At 41.6% G+C, this 20,803-nt stretch overlaps 1 protein-coding gene across 4 annotated transcripts in view; it reads right to left on the reverse strand.

The window, feature by feature from the left end:
* Positions 1-20,803, reverse strand: part of MDGA2 (MAM domain containing glycosylphosphatidylinositol anchor 2) — a 954,572-nt gene that overhangs the window by 786,658 nt on the left and 147,111 nt on the right. The window lies entirely within an intron of this gene.

Here is a 20,803-nt window from a genome sequence, read left to right on the forward strand (position 1 = left end):
TTATATATTTATGCCTCTGGTCTAAAACATGGAATTGTTATAACTTTGTAAAGTCTGTAAACTTCAGTTAAACAAATTTAAACCCAGTCACTAAAATATAATATATTTCAAAAATGAACCGCGCTAAGGTCACAAATTGACAAAATAAACTGTGCAATCTTTAAAGTGATTACACTTAGCAAAATACAAATAAAATATTAATATTCAGTCCCAACATGTGAATAATTGGTGCAACGGTGCTGTATCTTTAATGGTGATACTCCATACTGATATTAAAAGTGCTTCACTGTGTTCACACGGTTGCCCCACATAGATGTAAACTCACCGTCATGTCATGACCACCTATCTCTAGGTAAGTCACACTCACTTTTTGGGACTATCCCAGTTTGCAATCTGGTCCTGATGGCCAATATTCCTACGTCCTTATAACAGTGGTTGCTGGTAGTAACCAATAACTTTCCACTAGATCTGCATCAATGTTAGGCAACTCCTCTCCTCCACAGGCAGTATTTCATATTTTCAGCATAAATCAAAACAAAACCAGACATCCCATAGTGTAAAACTGTATAAAACTTTAATATGGGGTCAAACAATAGAAATGCCACTCACAAAAAAAGTGCCTTTCCTGGCACTAGGTGTATTCAGCTTTGTGTATTATGAATGGGAATTAAGATGACAGCAGCGTTCCAGCATGTGTTCCAAATACCGGAAGTGACATCAGCAGAAGTTGTGCCATAAACCCTCGACTAGTTTCGACCAATAGATCGTCTTCAGGAAGTACCTGATCCAGCAGAACATTGCAACCAAGATCAGTGGATTGCTTGCACAATGCACAGGCTCCTAAAGACTCTATACCAAGCCAAGGTAGGTATGGTGGTATGGGGCTTCTGTTATGGGGCTGGAGGAAGTAAACACTGGGCTACAAGTGTGGTGACATCACCACACCAATGCTCTTGTAAGATCTAGGAGTCCCTCTGCCGCAGTGCTGAAGGGACTTGTAGTCTGACCATTCACAGATCTTTGTGAATGGATAATGTGGCTGTGCAGGCAGAACCATGCATAGCCACACCAAATTCTAAACTAAATGGAAGCCTGCAGGGAGAAGCACCCCACTAAGGTGGGAATAGCATTTAAATCAGCCTTTATCAAACTTTTTACCTTAGAGGAACCTTAAAAACAATATAAGATATTGGCAAACCTCTGTCAACCCAACGATTTCACTAGTGCTCAGTGGAAGAAATGCAACCCTTACAATGGTGTTCAGGGTACCACCCATGCAGACAGCTAGCCATCTCTACAAAGTAGCGTTGGCTCTGGAACTATTCAGGTATCATCAGATGAGAGGTCAATCAGCCACAGCTCAAGGTTCCCCTAGGACCCAGTGTCAGGACCCAGGTCTGAACTTGCAACCTCTGCTATGCCTAGCAATGTCTCTTCTTGCTGAGCCAACTTAAATGATGGACAGCTACCTGGACAATTCCTTGAATGATCCTGCCTTGAACCTTGTTTCTCTTGAATTTTGAAGCCATGCCTTTGCACTTCCTGTTTTCCAGAATATTCTGCTCTGTCCAGCCTATATCTCGCTCGTGTCACTCCTGCTGCTATCTGTATCTCTGCTGCCATTCGTAGCTGACCTTTGGCTTGTTCCTCGACTTTGCTTCTGATTGATCTTTACCTGCTATATCTGCTACTGGACCCCGATTTACTCACCTCCTGTTGGGGCGATCCTGAGGACTGCTCCCTGGCACTAGTACTCAGAAAAATCCATCTCCAAAATCAGGTGCTCTGGTGAAAACCGGTTAGTACTTAGGCTCTGCACCTCAGGTGAGCCTATGCCATCTATCAGGGTGATCTGCTTGCATACCTATCCTACTGCTACAGCTACTGGTCTTCAAGCCTGACTCTAGACTGTGACACCCTGTATGAGAATGACTACTTTCATCACACCTTTAAACTTTTGCGAAGATTTTTGTGGAAATGAATGGTCTGCCAACATGGTCCCTTTATACTTAGTGATGGGTAGGTGGAGAAAAATGGAACCCAACTATCACTAGTCATTGTAAGTCACTGTAGAATTGCTTCCGGAAATAAACTTGTGGAATTATTTGCTTCTGTGCAGAGTCTATTTTGCATACATCTTGAGCTGCCAATTCGCAAAACCTAGTTTAATAAAAACAGCTGGAGAGCCAAAGGCTACCACCCTCCAGGCATCCTTCTCGATACATGTCATTCGCACAAATAGAAGCAGTAACACTTCATCAGTAAGTGACAGCCCTTTACAAGCATAAAAATACATCTGTATACATATGACTCCATCCCATGATGTGAATAGAAATAAACGTTTTCAGGCCACAGCAGGTAAAACAGTTCTGCAGTTTGGCTCCATCACTAACCTTAGACATATGCTTTGTGTCCCCAGGATGTCAATTTAACACATTTCCATTCTTAAGCTGTCCTCCAAGTATTTTACAGTTAAAAGACATTTTCAATCTACCATCTGGTAAATAATAAAATCGACTGTTGAACAGTAAAATAAGTAGTCATTTCATGGGAAAAAAAGGGATATGTTTTATGTATCGCCATTGGCAGCTGTTATAACAGTAATTTGTAACAAGTAGGCAGTGCGTTTTGGCTATAAAGTATGGTACACCAACAAGCAAGGGGATTATTCCAGTTTTACAAAGTAATTTACTTTTTGTATTTTCTTAGGGATGTCAGCTGACAGATCACCTAATTGTAGTTCCCACCTTGGATCCTGTCCACCTTGAAGTGTCATTCCTCCTGCTACCAATGGGTGTACCTACTTTTCCTGTTGCATGCTGCATTATAAAAATGAAATTAAAAATCATGCAGGATATTCTTGGCAGGTATCTATGCAGACCTGGGGAATTCAAACACATAGAAAATACTGAACAGTAAAGTGTATGTCAGGGAAAAAATCATATTCAGTATGTAGCACCCTCCCAGATTAGTGTAGGTTGGAAGGCAAATTTAGCTAGCACCTCTGTAATCATTAGAGCAAGGATTAATTGTTCAAGCCTGCTCAGTGTCTCACAGGCTGTTATTCTGCTTGCTTCCTTTCTATTCTAGAGGATTCTAGAGTTATGATGAGAGGACGAACAGAGCAAGCAGGCTGAATATTTATGGGACTCCAGCCAATCAATGGGGAGATGTGGGTGGTGGGTGGTGAGGGAGTCCATAAGTAGTCTGAGGCCTCAGACAGGAGAGTAGAGTTCCTGGGTTAAGTCCTGGAGACCCCTGCGGAGGAAGCTATGCCCCTGGGGAAGATGTGCTACTAGAAAACAATGAGGTTCCAGCTAAGCCTTAGATGGGGGACCGAAACACAATCTTAGTCCTGGAATTGAATTAGATCTGGAGAAAGATCACAGGAGAGAGACAGGAGGAAGTTGGGGGAAGAGTGCCCAGCTGTACTTTGGTGGTGTGAGCCTACAGCTCCCTCACTGAGAGGAGCCTGTTGGATATCTGAAAGGGGCAACCAATGATCCCGTGTCTGTGGGAGTAGATGATGCAAATGCTGCAGAATCAGTGATTGTGCATTGCTTTTTGGTCTTCGGAAGAATTCATAGTTCCCCTCAGTATTAAAGATTATGTGGGATATTTTTGTACAGTTCTCAAGATAGCTAAGGAGTCCTCAATGTGTCCAGTTCATCATTTTGGGATATTCCATGCTCCTCTAACCCATCCAAGTTCAACGTTCCAATAAAACCCTAAAGAGAAACCCCTAGACTGTTCCTCTGAGCCAGAGAAAAAGTGAAGAAAATACTGTGTACCTGGCTGCATGTCCTCTAATGGGGGAATAGGAGTAAGTTTGCCAGCGTCTCTTTAGGGGGGCACTACAAGTACAATTCTGTGATACATGTGTAAGTAGTGGTTAGTACCTCTTTTAGCAAAGTCCCTACCCTGGGTGTAGTTGTAGGTGGAGTCTGTACCCATGGGGAACAGGCTACCCTTGTTATACACTACAGTATGTAAATCTGTAGCCTAGTTGGGAGAGGGTCCTTTGGGCTAGTTCGCAGGGAAACTCTAGATGACAACCTACTACAGACAGACTTACAATAGAGAAGGTGAGAGAGATGGCTGGACTTTTCAAGTTCAATTCATTGTACTGCAGAAAACTGTACTGCTGTTCTGGAACGTGGAGAAGAAGAAGCTTTTGTACAGAGATGTTGACATGCTGTCTAACAGTTAAGTCATTGAAAAGCTACTCATGTGGACATTCCTTCATTCATAATATGGACCTCAGTCCAAGAGAATGTGGCTAACAATATGGCCGGGTTTCTCCCTGTTCAGGTGTGTGCATACCCTATTCCAGAGGCAAGGCGCCTTGGACTGCTTAGCAAGAGCTGGTTGTAATTCAGGGCTGTCAACACATGCATAATTTTTTTCTTTTACCTCTCTAAAAAATGCCGCAAGTACAGAAGGCAAAAGGCAATTGTAATTGCTCTGTAACAGGAAGATCCCAAAATACACAGTCATGTTGGTTATTCATTGTCCTAGTCCAGTTAGCTGCAGTTTGACATAGAGAAAGAGCAGCAAGTGCTGTTTGCAGGGCTGGGTCCACCAGTTTACATAAAGTTTATATGAGTGTCTCAAATTGTCTATGGTGTACATAACGCATCCCTAAATGTCCTGTGTGTAAGATTTGTTCACAGATTTTCTGCAAGATACAAGTTAGATTTTAGGCATCTGTAATAGGAATTTAAGTTTCGGTGAGATACTCCCTAAACGTTTCTAAGATCCTTCTAATAGGATGCAGATACTGCAGCTTTTCTCATTGGATCTCAGAAAGTGCATCAGTTGATTAACAATGAACCAGACCATCCCATTCAGAGCATTTGATCAGTCTGGCAAAACAAACAGCTATTTCTTCACAGCAACAAAATGCAGGACTCTCATACAATGTTTCCCTACCATGTAAATTGATCACCCAGAGGGGATTACTCTTTAAAGAGGAACTGTGGTCTGAAAATTATTTTTATTTATTATAGAAGAGACATATTATGAGGTTGATTTACTAAATGAAAATAGCCTGTTGACGTTGTAAGGTGATTTTCCCTTAACTTAGTGGATTTGGTGAAAATGCAATTTGCAAAGAATAGTCAATTACGTGCAAGAAAATATGTATTTTTGCTTACACAATTGGATTATGTAAGTCAGCAAACATTCAAAGGAAAATTCCCTTGTTAAGTGAAAAACCTATTTGCATTTAGTAAATCAGCACCCATGTCTCTTCTGCAATAAAGGCTTCTTACCTTTCTCACAACCTTTACAAAGTGCACTGAGTGGGCCATGCACAGTTGTGATATTTCAGGAAGCTAAGTACCACATGCTGCCAGCACCTCCCACTTGCCATGGTCTCCCTGCATTGCATAGAAAAGCAGAAAGGCCCAGTGATGATTTCACTGGGTTTAAAATATAGTGCATAATGAAAACAGAAAGCTTTTATTTACAAATGTTATAAGATTGATGATGATGGGGGAGACAGAAACCAAGGAAGGCAAAATATAAGCAGATTAAACTTCAGCTTCAATACTTTTCAACTACAGTACAGAAAAGTGATGGCTGCATCTAAGCATAACCCCATATGTCTTGTTCTATGACTGACATGACAATCTGATCAGTGCTCCAAGATGACTTCAGAAAGCAAGTTGATGGCTGACAGCTCTTAATGCTGCCTAAACTCTAAATAGATCTGCGGAGCACTGATACACGTCGTCCCTTGATAATGTATTCAAATGCAACCTTGTAAGAGAACCATCTATTTATAAAATTATAAATGGCTACCTATTTCCGTGCTGCTCAGGAATGCCTTGTTCACCAGGGACGCTTTGTGTACTTGGTCCTTGTCTTTTATTCTTTTTATATTTATTCTTGTCTTTTATCCTATGATATTGTAGATAGCATGCATATTAAACATCACCTGTCTTTCATTATAAGATTCATAACATGCCTAACACTGTTCAGATTTGTTTTCAGGTTATAAAGAGGAAGGAAGAATTAGATATGTTTTTATTGCTGGAACATCACAGGGCACCAACTGAGTGCAGTCCACCTATTTGACGCCCTCTGCTGCTCCTCTTATATATTACAGAGACCACTTCACTCCTACTGAGGAGCTGCCAGGAACCATCTTTACACACACTTATCAACTTTAAGTTAATATAGGTCCCTATGGCTTTCTATACTCCCCCAGCACATTCACTCATTAGATATTATTGTTAACTGTATTCCAGTCTGCACCATTCTCAAATTTTTTTTTGTGTTATGTCTTTATTGCTGTCCAGGGGCAAACTGACAACTCATGGGGCCCCCGGGCAAAAGGGGATCATGGGGCCCCTGTGTCCTTGCCCAAATTCAAAAAAGCCTGTGAAATAGGTACCGGGGCATCTCATGGGGCTCCCTACTGACTCCGAGCCCTCGGCAGTGCCCGAGTTTCCAAATGGTCAGTCCGCCCCTGTTGCTGTCTGTATTTTCACTGGAGAGTATGGATGGCAGTTGGATGGAAAGGCATAAAGAGCTAAAAAAAATGACATATATCCCAACCCTTACCCACTCTGCTGAATTTTGCTATAGTTTCTGTCTGTGTCCCCATAAAGGAGAAACACCATCATTTCCTAAAATAACTATAAGTCAGCACACACAAACACATAACACATAATATCCCTTAAAGTCGTATCATTATCCTTCCCCTGAAGTACCAGTATACAATATATCAACCGACTTAAATGAACAAACTTAAAGTCCCAAAAATAAAATGTCCAAAATTTCACATAAAACCTCAAAAAAAGTCCAACGTGATATCCAAATCTTGAGGATAAGTGCTCAACACTCCAAAATGAAGATGAAGATAAAACTCAGACGTTCTTCATATACCTCAAAAAAAAAAAAATCTAGACATAGTGTATTATCGTAAGTACCACAGGTATAGTGCCACACGTGCAGCATGCAAAACACTATGGTGTCACAGCATTCGTGAAGAAGATACTCAATAGATATCACTGCAAACTATATAAAAAATGCATAATTACCCTAACTCAAAAAAATATCAGCATGTGATCAACCAGTGTGCATGGAAAATCCCCAAGCTGGCATCCTCTTGTTCCTTTGGACCTCACAAACAGACCAGGAATCAGTATATGAAAAAATGATATATAAATTTTATTGTAGCCACTTACATTAAAATCTAGTAAAACCGGCTTCCTGCTCCTAGCGACAACTGAGTACCACCATTGTGATATCAAATAATCTCCAGGGAGTCACACCGTCACACACCTGCCCACCACTGTCACTTCAGCTCTGGGGGAGCACCAGGAGTACACCATGAGTCCCAGGAACGCCAAACACAAGCGCTCCAGAATCCAAAATGGCTGCTGCGGCACTTCCGGGAATACGTCACGTGCCCTGGACGCGTTTCGTCACTTCCGGACTTTGTCAACAAGGATCATTTCCTGTCCTTGTGACACCATGCAATTGGAACAGGAAATTATGGAGAAGCTACTCAACAGGAATACAGACAGCAATAAAAACCTGATAGATGCTATAATCCTACCCCCTCTGCACAAGACTTAAGATCAAGTTATCAGAATTGGGATTTAGGCTAGATTCAGTAATAATGCACTGTAATGCACATTATCTCATGCCTGAACTTGTATTGTGTTATGGCAGACTCTTCATTTTAACTGGGTTACCAATGTGATTAATCACAGCAAACACCGTACCCAACCTTATCACATGAATGCAATGCATGACAATGAACTACAGTACTGCTCATTGTAGCGTGCTGCAGTACAGGTGTGCTGCTTTACTCACGAAGTTCCCTGTTCACCGAAATCCCCAAGTACCGAATTACAGAGACTCTACGTAATGGTGCAGCATGCGACGGAGGGTGAGCATCTAACAAAAGAATCTGTGATTTAGCCCAATTGACCCGTAACCCAGAATGTATTCCAAAGTACTCGATGGCCTGGACAGCAGCAACCAGGGAGGAGCCCGTGTCAGCCAAATATAAAAGCATGTCATCCGCGTACATCCCAACTGACTCCACCAAGGAACCAATCCAAAGGCCATGAATATTGGGGTGCATCCATATTAATGAGGCCAGGGGCTCCGCCGTGAGCGTGTATAGCAAGGGGGCAGAGGGCAACCTTGTCAAGTCCCTCGACCCAGGGAGAATGCATCCGAGACCCACCAGCCGGTGTTCTGCTTTAATGCATTTGGGCGCCATTGATAGTTAACAGCATCCCAGCACGCTGACACTCATAACATGCATTGCTGCGCATTATCACAACACAATAATGTGAACCTCACATGAAAGTGGTTGTAAACCCTTGCATATACCCAGTGAAGTGACTGGCCTCAGGTGGTACACAGATATAAAATAAATCCTCCTACATACATTGTACGTGTTTATCTGAAATGTTCTCTTCTCTACATGCATTCAAAGTGCAGAATTTATAAAGCTTGTCTGAGCTATCAGAAAGCAGAAATGGGAGAGCTGAAATCACACACTTCAGAGCTCAGAGAGGAGAGTGCTAAGAGCTGATTGGAGGGAAGGGACACACCCCATTCACACAACACACAGGAATAGGGCTGATGCTGTCAATCACAGGGTGTGTGCTGGAGCTCCCTCCCCTGTCATTATTCTTTCTCTTGGTGTCAGGAACACTTGTCAGAAATGACTCATGCTAATAGCAGAGGAAAAAACAAACAGACAGAAGTGACAGTGCACTGGACTAAGACAAGGGATATGCTTTGTTCATATTTTATGTCTGAGGTACACAACCCCTTTAAAGGACATTGAATTGATGGAGAGACCCTTATTTTGTTGCCCATCATGTTTTGCAATCCTACAACAGAGTGGGCTGGAGTCCAATGACTGAAATTCAGTAATTATAAAAGAACTCTTGTATTTGATAGTCAAACGGTAATACCAGATCCCACCAGCAGAGGGAACTTTTATCATCAGCAGGGTTATTGTATTTGTTCGGGAAAACCTTAAATTTGTCTGTGGAGTTGGTTTTGAAAAACCACAACTGAACATCCAACTCCAATGTTTGAATTCACTGAATTTGGTGCAAAAAATGTGCTAAAAGCTGTGAGGCTTGTATAATTATATGGACGAGTGGTAAGTGGTGCATTTATGTATGCTTGCAGCCTTTTCGGAGATTTAATTGTTAAATTATAAACTGGTACAAGGTTGGTTTATATATCGGCAATGTATTGTCACTACCATGATAGAGAAAGCTCCCCCATATCTTTGGACGGTATGTAGTCATTAAAAATATATATTTTTTTAAATGGCGTGGGGTTCCCCTAATATTCTAAGCAGACCCTTATCCAGGCATACAGCCAGGAATGGGAGGGTAGCGAGCCTGCAGCCCCCACCTTCCTGTTCTATACCAAGTCATATACCTTGCAACATTTGGGGGTCTCCATTCCTTGTTGTACTCAGCTAGAATTTCCCTCATTATAGATTTCCCTGTAGGACATCATCCCTGTTATTTCTGACACACAACACCTGTGTATTTTATTTTCTTGCATCTGTCCCTTACCTTATAAAGTACAACACTGCAGAGAATACAAATTGGATACAATAGTATCTGCTGGTATAAAAATAGAAAATAATCTCCAGCTTGAACATATTTGTAGGAACAAGAGGGAACAGGACGGATAGAATGAACACACTGAAAATTGGGAGTAGTGAATTGTTCTCTAAAGAAATTCTGTTTTTTTTTTTTTGTATTGGAAATATTTAAAGGGGGTTAGCTACTTTTTCTTGTTGCAGTTTTTCCACAAGATTGCTATATATTCAATATATTATCAAATCAGACGGATTCAAATCAGAAGTATTCCATATTTTTTTGGACACTAGTCCAACCCACCAAGAGAAATGGCATAAGCTAATTGCACATATGGACTGACGTCATATGCATCCGAATGAACAAATGGAGCAAATTTTAGATCCATTTGTTAATAATGAATTATTGAACACATTTGAAAATTTAATTTCAGTAATTTCAAACTACTATTGCATCATGTAATGTCACCTGAATGATGCAAAAATGAATAACCTTTTTGTAGAGATCTACCTAGCACATCTTAGATTATGATCATGTAGAGATCTACCTGGTACCTCTTAAATTGTGGACATGCAGAGATCTACCTGGCACATCTTAGATAATCTCCCCCCCTAACCTCTCCATCACGACCAATAACGCCATCATCAGTCCCACCCCGCAAGCCAAATTTCTAGGTGTCACTCTAGACTCCAATCTGTCCTTCCAGCCCCATGTCCAATCGCTGGCAAATCCATGTAGGCTCCACCTCCGCAACATCTCCAAAATACGTTTGTTCCTTACCCCAGACACTACTAAACAACTCATTCACTCCCTTATTATCTCACGACTCGACTACTGCAACTCCCTCCTCACCAGCCTACCTCATCACAGACTATCCTCACTTCAGTCTATCCTGAACTCTGCGGCCAGACTCATCCACCTTACCAACAGCTCCATATCCGCCACCCCCCTCTGTCATTCCCTCCACTGGCTTCCGTTTGCCCAACGCATAAAATTCAAACTTCTAACATTGACGTACAAAGCTATTCATAATACTGCCCCAAACTATCTCACCGACCTGATATCCAAATACGACCCTACACGTACTCTTCGCTCCTCACAAGACCTCCTACTCTCTAGCTCCCTGGTCTCTTCCTCCAATGCCCGACTCCAGGACTTCTCCAGGTCTTCCCCCATCCTCTGGAACTCACTACCCCAATCCATCAGACTGTTACCTACCCTCCTCACCTTTAGGCACACCCTGAAAACCCATCTCCTCATTGAAGCCTACCCTGCCCTCACCTAACTGCCGATCTCCTCCACTCCTCCTACTACTCCATCCCCCACAGCCATTTCCTCCTGTACCACTACCCCCTCCCTCCTAGATTGTAAGCTCAAAGGAGAAGGGCCCTCAAACCCTCGTGTATTGTATTGTTACTGTATTGTCTCATGTACTGTCTCCCACTATAATGTACAGCGCTGAGCAAACGTTTTGGCGCTATATAAATACTGTATAATAATAACAATAATGGTCATGTAGAGATCTACCTGGCACGTCTTAGATCATGGTCATGCAGAGATCTACCTGCCACATCTTGGATAATGGTCATGCAGAGATCTACCTGGCACATCTTAGATAATGGTCATGTAGAGATCTACCTGGCACGTCTTAGATCATGGTCATGCAGAGATCTACCTGGCACATCTTAGATAATGGTCATGTAGATATCTACCTGGCACGTCTTAGATCATGGTCATGCAAATCTACCTGGCACATCTTAGATCATGGTCATGTAGAGATCTACCTGGCACGTCTTAGATCATGGTCATGCAGATCTACCTGGCACATCTTAGATAATGGTCATGTAGAGATCTACCTGGCACGTCCTAGATTATGGACATGTAGAGATCTATCTGGCACGTCCTAGATTATGGACATGTAGAGATCTATCTGGCACGTCTTAGATCATGATCATGCAGAGGTCTACTCGGCACATCTTAGATCATGGTCATGTAGAGATCTACCTGGCACGTCCTAGATTATGGACATGCAGAGATCTACCTGGCACATCTTAGATAATGGTCATGTAGAGATCTATCTGCTATGTCTTAGATAATTGTCATGTAGAGATATACCTGGCATGTTTTAGATTATGAACATGTAGAGATCTACCAGGCCCATCTTAGATCATGGTCATGCAGATATCTACCTGGCACATCTTGGATAATGGTCATGTAGAGATCTACCTTGTACGTCTTAGATAATGGTCATGCAGAGATCTACCTGGCATGTCTTAGATCATGGTCATACAGAGATCTACCTGGTATGTGTTAGACAATTGATATGCAGAGATCTACCTGGAACATCTTAGATAATGATCATGTAGAGATCTAGCTGGTATGTGTTAGATATTGGTCATGCAGGGATGTCTTAGATCATAGTCATGTAGAGATCTACCTGGCATGTCTTAGATCATGGTCATGTAGAGATCTACCTGGCATGTCTTAGATCATGGTCATGCAGAGATCTGCCTGGCACATCTTAGATAATGGTCATGCAGAGATCTACCTGGTACGTCTTAGATAATGATCATGTAGAGATCTACTTGGTATGCCTTAGATTATGTTCATATACAGATGTGCCTGGTATGCCTTAGATTATGGTCATGTAGAGATCTACCTGGCATGTGTTAGATGATGGTCATATAGAGATCTACCCGGTACGTATTACATTATGGTCATGTAAAGATTGACCTGGTACATCTTACATTATGGTCATGCAGAGATCTGCCTGGTATCTTTTTGATTATTGTCACACAATTCCCTCTCATCAGAGCTGGGTGAGATGACAAAATTTTAAATAGATTCAAAAAGTATTGCTAAGGAAACTGATCAGGCAGTGGAAGTTATAAACAACAGTGAGTGCTGGTGTTCAGATATCACCCAGGGGATTGTGTGGCCCTGAAACACATTAAATGCCTTTTGCCCTGCTTGTTTTCACCAATTGGATTTTCCAACTGGGGTATAGATATGGTTGATTTGACATACATTATGGTCATGCAGAGATCTGCTTGGTTTGTCCTAGATTATGGTCATGCAAAGACATGCACAGTTTGTCGTACATTACGGTCACGCAGAGATCTGTCTGGTTCTGGTATGTCTTAAATTATGGTCATGCAGATATCTGAGCTTTACAGAGCATCTGTCTGGTCTGTTACACTGATTGTTCATGGAAAGTTACAATTATAGGTGGCTTTTATTAAAATATTTGATTTTCTAGCTCTGGATACTTTTCTGTTTGGCAATAGCAGGTAGCTGCTTAAAATACCTTGAATGAAGTAAACTGTTACAATCTAACAGATGCTTGGCAAACGCTTTACTTTAACTAGTAAACTGTTGCATGCCCATTTGCATTGCTTTCTTACCTATTTTAAATCAGTAATAGGAAAAAAGTGCATTGACCTGCTAGTTACTGGTCTGAGAAGTTTCACATTCCTGTCATTTATTAGCATCTGTGAATTTCCCATCAATGGAGAAGCTCATGCTACCCCTGTGGAAAAGGGGAGATACGAGCAGATCTAGAAAGAGCAATTGGGGTAGATTAGGGAAGATTACAGAAAGCGCTGGATTACCAAATAAGCAAAGTAGCCTATAGGCCCCATACCGCTTAAGTGCCCCAGGACAACGGATCAAAATAATACTAAGAAAATTACAATGAAGCTTTCCTAAAATTTGTGTAAAAAAGATAGAAAAAATGAATCAACGCAAAGAAACAAAAACTTTACATTAAAGACTCTATAATGTAAAACACTGCATTAATTCAATCAGGAACGTACGTACAGGGATCATAATTGCAACCTAGATCCATGCTTCAGGGGGCCCGTGAGGCTCCCCTGTACACCTGCATGGGAGGGGCAGAGGGGGGCAGCATATAAAGGAACCAATACTCCTCCATTTTCTTCCTGCAGCCACTGAAAGGCTGTAGGAGTAAAATGGAAGGGATCAGTTCATCTACATACTACCCCACTGCCCTCCTGATGTGATTGGGCCCCTGTGTGATGCACTAGCCCTCCCTCATCTCTCACAGCACTGCCAGGTTCATCCCTTCTCTCTTCTCACAGCTGCTAAAAGGGATGTGTCAGAATGGAGAGCAGAATTCCTTTTCAAAATGGACAAAGTGAATAATCAGTATTGATCACTGACTTTATTCATTCATACAGTAACTGAAGCATAGTAAACTGTGTTTACTATGCTTCAGTTTGTGAATGAATGAGAAACTCTGTACAAAGGTATTCCTGTCCATGCATTCTGTACTGCTGAGGATGCAGAGATGGACATTGAGGGTTGTGTACTCAGTCTCATTTCTCTGTCTCAATGGAGAAATATCAGGGGTCTGTTTAGACCCTTAATACCTCACCAAAGCTCTAAAAAATTTTTTTAAATAATACAAATTCAAAATGTAAACATAAATAAATTTAAATGGCAAAAAAAATAACAAAAATAAAAAACTACTGGCATCAGTGGCGGAACTACCAGGGTCGCAAAGATCACATTTCCGACCAGCCCCTGTCGTTCTACCCCCATGGGGGTGCCCAAGATGGCAAGAAGGGGGCCCACTAATGAAAGGGTAATGCTGTGGAAATGTAATAAAGGGATGAGAGTAAGTGATCAGTGGGAAGAGCCCCGGCCAGGTTTGTCACTATGGTTGAAAAATGAATGTTGATTTCTAACAATTAGAAAATTGAAGAAAAAAAAGTTTTAAAAACAAACATTTTCCAACAAATTCTACTACTGTATGGTAAGCTTTAGTGTCACATCTTAGCCTTGTATACAGCAAATATCAAGTCAGTTAGCTATATCTTACTGCAATTTAGAAATATGCTTAAAGAGGAATTCCAGGTATGGATATTTTTATATCGTTACATTGATCTAGCTTGGATCAATGTAACTATATATATATATATATATATATATATATAGATATAAAATCATGCACTGTATATAGCATACCTATGGGATCCTGATGAAAGCTGGAAATCACTGTAGTTACATATATTTTCACATGCAAAAAAATGATTTAGTAATGCCTGATAAATTTCACTCCATGAATAAAATCCTTGGTTTGTACCAATAGGGTCTGCTGTGATGTTAGCTTTTCAGGTCAAGGTACAACTAGCTGTTTAAAACAATATAGATTACATGCAGCAGCAGTGAACCCCTTTCACCTAATCACATCCAAGTGACTAAAATATTGTTTTAGCTGAAAAAAAAGATCTCCTAATATACACAAAGCTGGGGTTATGTACACATATTTATACTGATAGTATTTGTTATTCAAGTGGAGTCAATGGTGACAGCTCTTAAAGCACAGGAAAAGAAAATAGGAGAAAAACAGTTATGTTTTTCGAGTTTGCAGTAAAAGAGCTTGCATGTTTTAAAAGTGCACTTATCCTTTAGTTTCCTTCTCCAGAACATATGTATTGTATATATATATATATATATATATATATATATATTTATTTATTTCAGGTACTTATATAGCATCGTCAATTTACGCAGCGCTTTACATATATATATTGTACATTCACATCAGTCCCTAACCCTTAAGGGGTGTACAGTCTAAGGTCCCTAACCTACATTCATACATACACATACTAGGGACAAATTAGACAGGATGCAATTCACCTACCAGCATGTCGTTGGAGTGTGGGAGGAAACCGAATTACCCGGAGGTAACCCATGCTGGCATAGGGAGAACATGCAAACTCCAGACAGGTGGTGCCGTGGTTGGGATTCGAACCAACGACCCTAGTACTGCCAGGTGGAAGTGCTAACCATTTAGCCACTGTGCTGCCCACACATATATATATATATATATACACTATACTGCCAAAAGTATATGGCCACAGGTGTATTAAATCATCACCTAGGTATGCAGACTGTTTCTACAAACATTTGTGAAAGAATGGGTCGCTCTCAGGAGCTCAGTGAATTCAAGCGTGGTACTATGATAGGTTGCCACCTGTGCAATATGTCCATCTGTGAAATTTCCTTGCTACTAAGTATTCCACGGATAACTGTTAGGGGTATTATAACAAAGTGGAAGCAACTGGGAACAACAGCCACTCAGCCACAAAGTGGTAGGCCACGTAAAATGACAGAGCGAGGTCAGCGCATGCTGAAGCGCACAGTGCGCAGAAGTCCCCAACTGTCTGCAGAGTCAATAGCTAAAGATCTTCAAACTTCATGTGGCCTTCAGATTAGCACAACAACAATACATAGCGAACTTCATGGAATGGCTTTCCATGGTCGAGCAGCTGCATCCAAGCCTTACATCACCAAGTGAAATGCAAAATGTCAGATGCAGTGGTGTAAAACACGCCGCCACTGGACTCTAGGGCAGTGGAGAAGTTTTCTCTGGAGAGATAAATCATGCTTCTCTGTCTGGCAATCTTATGGACATGTCTGAGTTTGCCAGGAGAACGGTACTTGCCTGACTGCATTGTGCCAAGTGTAAAGTTTGGTGGAGGGGGAATTATGGTATGGGGTTGTTTTTCAGGGGTTGGGCTTGACCCTTTAGTTCCAGTGAAGGGAACTCTTAAGGCATCAGCATACCAAGAAATTTTGGACAATTTCATGTTTCCAACTTGTGGGAACAGTTTGGGAATGGCCTCTTCCAACATGACTGCACACCAGTGCACAAAGCACGGTCCATAAAGACATGGATGAGGGAGTTTGGGGTGGAGGAACTTGACTGGCCTGCACAGAGTCCTGACTTTAACCCGATAGAACATCTTTGGGATGAATTAGAGCGGAGACTATGAGCCAGGCCTTCTCGTCCGACATCAGTGCCTGACCTCACAAATGCGCTTCTGGAAGAATGGTCAAACATTCCCATAAATACACTCTTAAACCTTAAAGTAAAGTAAAGTTCATATGCGTTTAAATGCAGGCCGACCAATACTTTTGGCAATATAGTGTGTATGTATATATAGGCAATGCTAGGCTCTGCCACTGTGTAAGTAAAGTTAAAGTTCAAACAGGGTTCTCATGGATGCAGGTCAAGGGGCTCCAGAACGCTGGTTCTCAGTAGATAGAAAATCTGTTTTTCTGTTTTCTTTGAGAGTTGTGACTCCTGAATTGGGGTTCCGGAGTCCAGAGGCTTTGGCAAGTCTTAAGAGGGAAGAAGCCTCTAACCCTGGGTCCAGGATTTACTGGGTTCAGGTGTACACAGCCTTCATATGAAGGGGGCTCCACCCATGAGACAGGTCAGTTTCCTCATTGTTGGTACAACCTGGTTTGGGACCTGGCGCCCAGAGATTTCATAAAGATCTGGGAGGGATGAAATCTCCAATGATGGTTCTGTATTTTGAGAACCACCAGCACACAAATTGAGCAAGGCTTTTAGGAGAGACCTGACTATGGTTCTGGGCTCCACCCCTGCAGACAGAGGAGGTCTCTTCCCAGGAGTCAGAAGGGCTCCACCTAGTAGACAGGTGGGAGCCAGAGCAGCAAGGGGATGCAAGTTGTGTTGTGTATAAAAACTGTCTGTAGGAGGCAGAAAAACAGCCTAAAGGATAAGGTCAGAGCAGGATTGCCTCATATCTAAGCCTGAAGGCTGAATATTTATTTCTATGGAGAGCAATGCTGCAAACCCCGTGGGGGAAACTCATGTTTTGTGTCTTATGAACTTTCTTTTAATAAAAATGGGCCCTTAAAAAGAAGAAAAGTGAGTAGTGGTGTCCTTCAAGGCTCTGTCATTTGAAGTGAGCTCTTACACTATATATATATATATATATATATATATATATATATATATATATATATATATATACACATATATTGTATGGTTTGTATGCATACAAACATACTGCATATGTGTGTGTGTATATATATATATAATTATTATAATTTTTTTTTCCCCTAGATAAAATAAGCAGCAATACCGTATCCGTGGACTCTTTAGAATAATAACAAGGACATATGAGGCTTTAGTGGACCTTTTTATACTTGTTGTGCAGTCAGAAAATGAAACTCAACAAGCAAGAAGATCCCGGGAGGTCGGCTGCCTATAACTGTATTGCAGATTTCTCCAGAGAGGTATTCTGTCAAACAGAAGCACAATCCCTTGACCTGGTGTATCATATCTTCAGCAAGCAGAACTAACACCAGGCTCACATTGCATCTAATCTCTAATTCTCTCCATTTCGCTAGAGCAGCAGCGTTTAGAGCAGTAATATGCTGGATTAATCGTGACAGCCATACCTGATCTTTAAACTTTGTAAGATATAGTTTTATGATCAAATGGGGAAAATAAGCAATGGTTGCAGTGTATGTACATGCGCTTTGCCACACAGGTTGCTTTTGAGGCTCTCCGTTAGTAAAACACTAGAGTGATGGGGGATACGATAGCAAATGTAAAGGGAATACACTGCAATTTTGAATATATTTGCTTTATTCATTATGGTCAGGTCTGCAAAATGCAATAAATAAAAATAGATAATATAAAATTTTTAGCATATTCAATATTTTATATTATTATTATACATTCTCATTTTCATTTATTCATTAAGGTCAGGTCTAAAAAAAAGTAACAAAAAAAAAATAGAAAATAATAAATTATTATAATATTACATATTTTATGTTGCTATTAAATATTCTCATTTTCAGACAGAAGGTGGAGCTGTAAGCTCCTTTTTACAGGCTTTTTAAAGATGAACTCCAGACTAAACTATACCATTTAAAACATGTAAGAGAGCTGCTTTACCTGCACTATAGATTTGTTTTATGTCTGTTTATCCAATCCTGAGATTTACACAGCTTTTACTAGAAAGCATAGCCAGGATGGTGACCTGACTTTTCTTTATTGTATTGATGCAATACAGTCAAGGCTCATTACCAGTCCATAATCTGCACAACCGATGTCGCTCTAAAATCCTGCTTGTATGCAGAAAACCACATTGTACAGTACTTAAATATAGTCAGCTGACGTGTTTCAGGCTATATGACCTTAATCATAACTACTGTATATGAGTTATGATTAAGGCCATGTAGGCTGAAACGCGTCAGTAACTGTATTTGCATACTGTACAATGTGGTTTTCTGAGAAAAACAGGATTTTAGAGCGATATTGGTTGTGCAGATCATATTTATGGACTATTACTTTCAAATGTGCAACTGCAGATCATGCACCCATGAGCTCTATTGATAAAACACTCAGGGGGTAGTAGCACTGGACTTTCTGTTTGTACTAATAAAGCTCATATACACATGCTTTCGCCCTCTGAAGAGCTATCCATGATAAACACCTAAAATCTCACACCAACAGGGCAGTGGTTGTACGGCCCCATTTGCTTGAATACTGCTTGCCAATTAATTTTTTTTTAATGAAAGCAGTGTAAGCATTTGTCTTTGAGCTGGTATTACCCCTTTGAAATCCCCTCTACAGCAGAGCTCAGACAGGGCGAGGGAGAAGCAGCATAAGGAGCCAATCAGTTGAGCTGCAGTTAAAGCAGCATTAAATCAATTCTTTGATGTGATGGTTGCATTTGTTTCTTTTTTAGGTTTTTTTTTCTTCTGTCTTCATCTAGTGATCCAGCCAGTAAGTCTGCAGTTTTTCAAAAGAACAAGCTCTCTTCCAGATGTATCAGTTTACAGGGTTGAGACAAACCATTTACCTCTGGCAGGGGTTCTTACCACGATCAGCTTTCATAGAGTCTTATAAAATCTCGTGACTGTGAGCTGGGGTTTTAATTTGTTAGTGTATTTAAATCTGCTAGTCCATTTACCACTCCCCTCCCCCCCAGGCTGACAATGCTACTGTCCAAAGTGCCTGCTGTTCTCCTTCATCCAGAGTGGGGGCGCTCTAATACAGGCGGTGTGTTACTGGCCATATCGCCAGGTAAAAACAGAGGGGAAAGCCTAAAATGCAACCACCACATCTGTTGCTTGGTAGGATGCAATATATTACATTTTTGAATTTGGGTTTAATACCGCTTTAACCTTTAACTTGGCTGTCAAGCAGCATGTTGCTTTTATGTAAAGGCAGCATGACAGAGAAATTAGTTTACTAATGTGCTGAGTCTCCTTCACTGTCCAATCACAGGCTGGGAGAGGGCTAAGACCTGAAAGACCTAAAGTTTTACTAACCGCAGGACCCTGCATTCACTATAACTGGTCTCCCAGGACCCTGCATTCACTATATCTGGTCTCCCAGGACGCTGCATTTACTATATCTGGTCTCCCCGGACCCTGCATTCACTATATCTGGTCTCCCAGGACCCTGCATTCACTATATCTGGTCTCCCCGGACCCTGAATTCACTATATCTGGTCTCCCAGGACGCTGCATTTACTATATCTGGTCTCCCCGGACCCTGCATTCACTATATCTGGTCTCCCAGGACCCTGCATTCACTATATCTGGTCTCCCCGGACCCTGCATTCACTATATCTGGTCTCCCCGGACCCTGCATTCACTATATCTGGTCTCCCCAGACTATGCATTCACTATATCTGGTCTCCCAGGACCCTGCATTCACTATATCTGGTCTCCCCGGACCCTGCATTCACTATATCCGCTCTCCCCAGACCCTGCATTCACTATATCTGGTCTCCCCGGACCCTGCATTCACTATATCTGGGCTCCCAGGACCCTGCATTCACTATATCTGGTCTCCCAGGTTCCTGCATTCATTATATCTGGTCTCCCAGGACCCTGCATTCACTATATCTGGTCTCCCCGGACCCTGCATTCACTATATCTGGTCTCCCAGGACCCTGCATTCACTATATCTGGTCTCCCAGGACCCTGCATTCACTATATCTGGTCTCCCCAGACCCTACATTCACTATATCTGGTCTCCCCGGACCCTGCATTCACTATATCTGGTCTCCCCGGACCCTGCATTCACTATATCCGGTCTCCCCGGACCCCGCATTCACTATATCTGGTCTCCCCGGACCCTGCATTCACTATATCCGGTCTCCCCGGACCCCGCATTCACTATATCTGGTCTCCCCGGACCCTGCACTCACTATATCTGGTCTCCCACAGTACACACAACATGGAAATGCAATTATTGTAGTAAATAAATAAACAGCTAGATCCCTTCTCTCATCAGCAGTTAGAGCAGTCTTGTGACTTCTACCAGTGCCCAGCAGAGCACTAGTTAAAGCTTGCAGGAGGAGTTTTCTTTCTGCTCTAGGAGGATGCAAAACCCCTGA

The sequence above is a fragment of the Staurois parvus genome, unplaced genomic scaffold (genome assembly GCF_062004578.1).
Source record: "Staurois parvus isolate SC_StPar_1 unplaced genomic scaffold, SC_StPar_1.0 ptg000997l, whole genome shotgun sequence".
In the NCBI taxonomy this organism is placed as follows: domain Eukaryota; kingdom Metazoa; phylum Chordata; class Amphibia; order Anura; family Ranidae; genus Staurois; species Staurois parvus.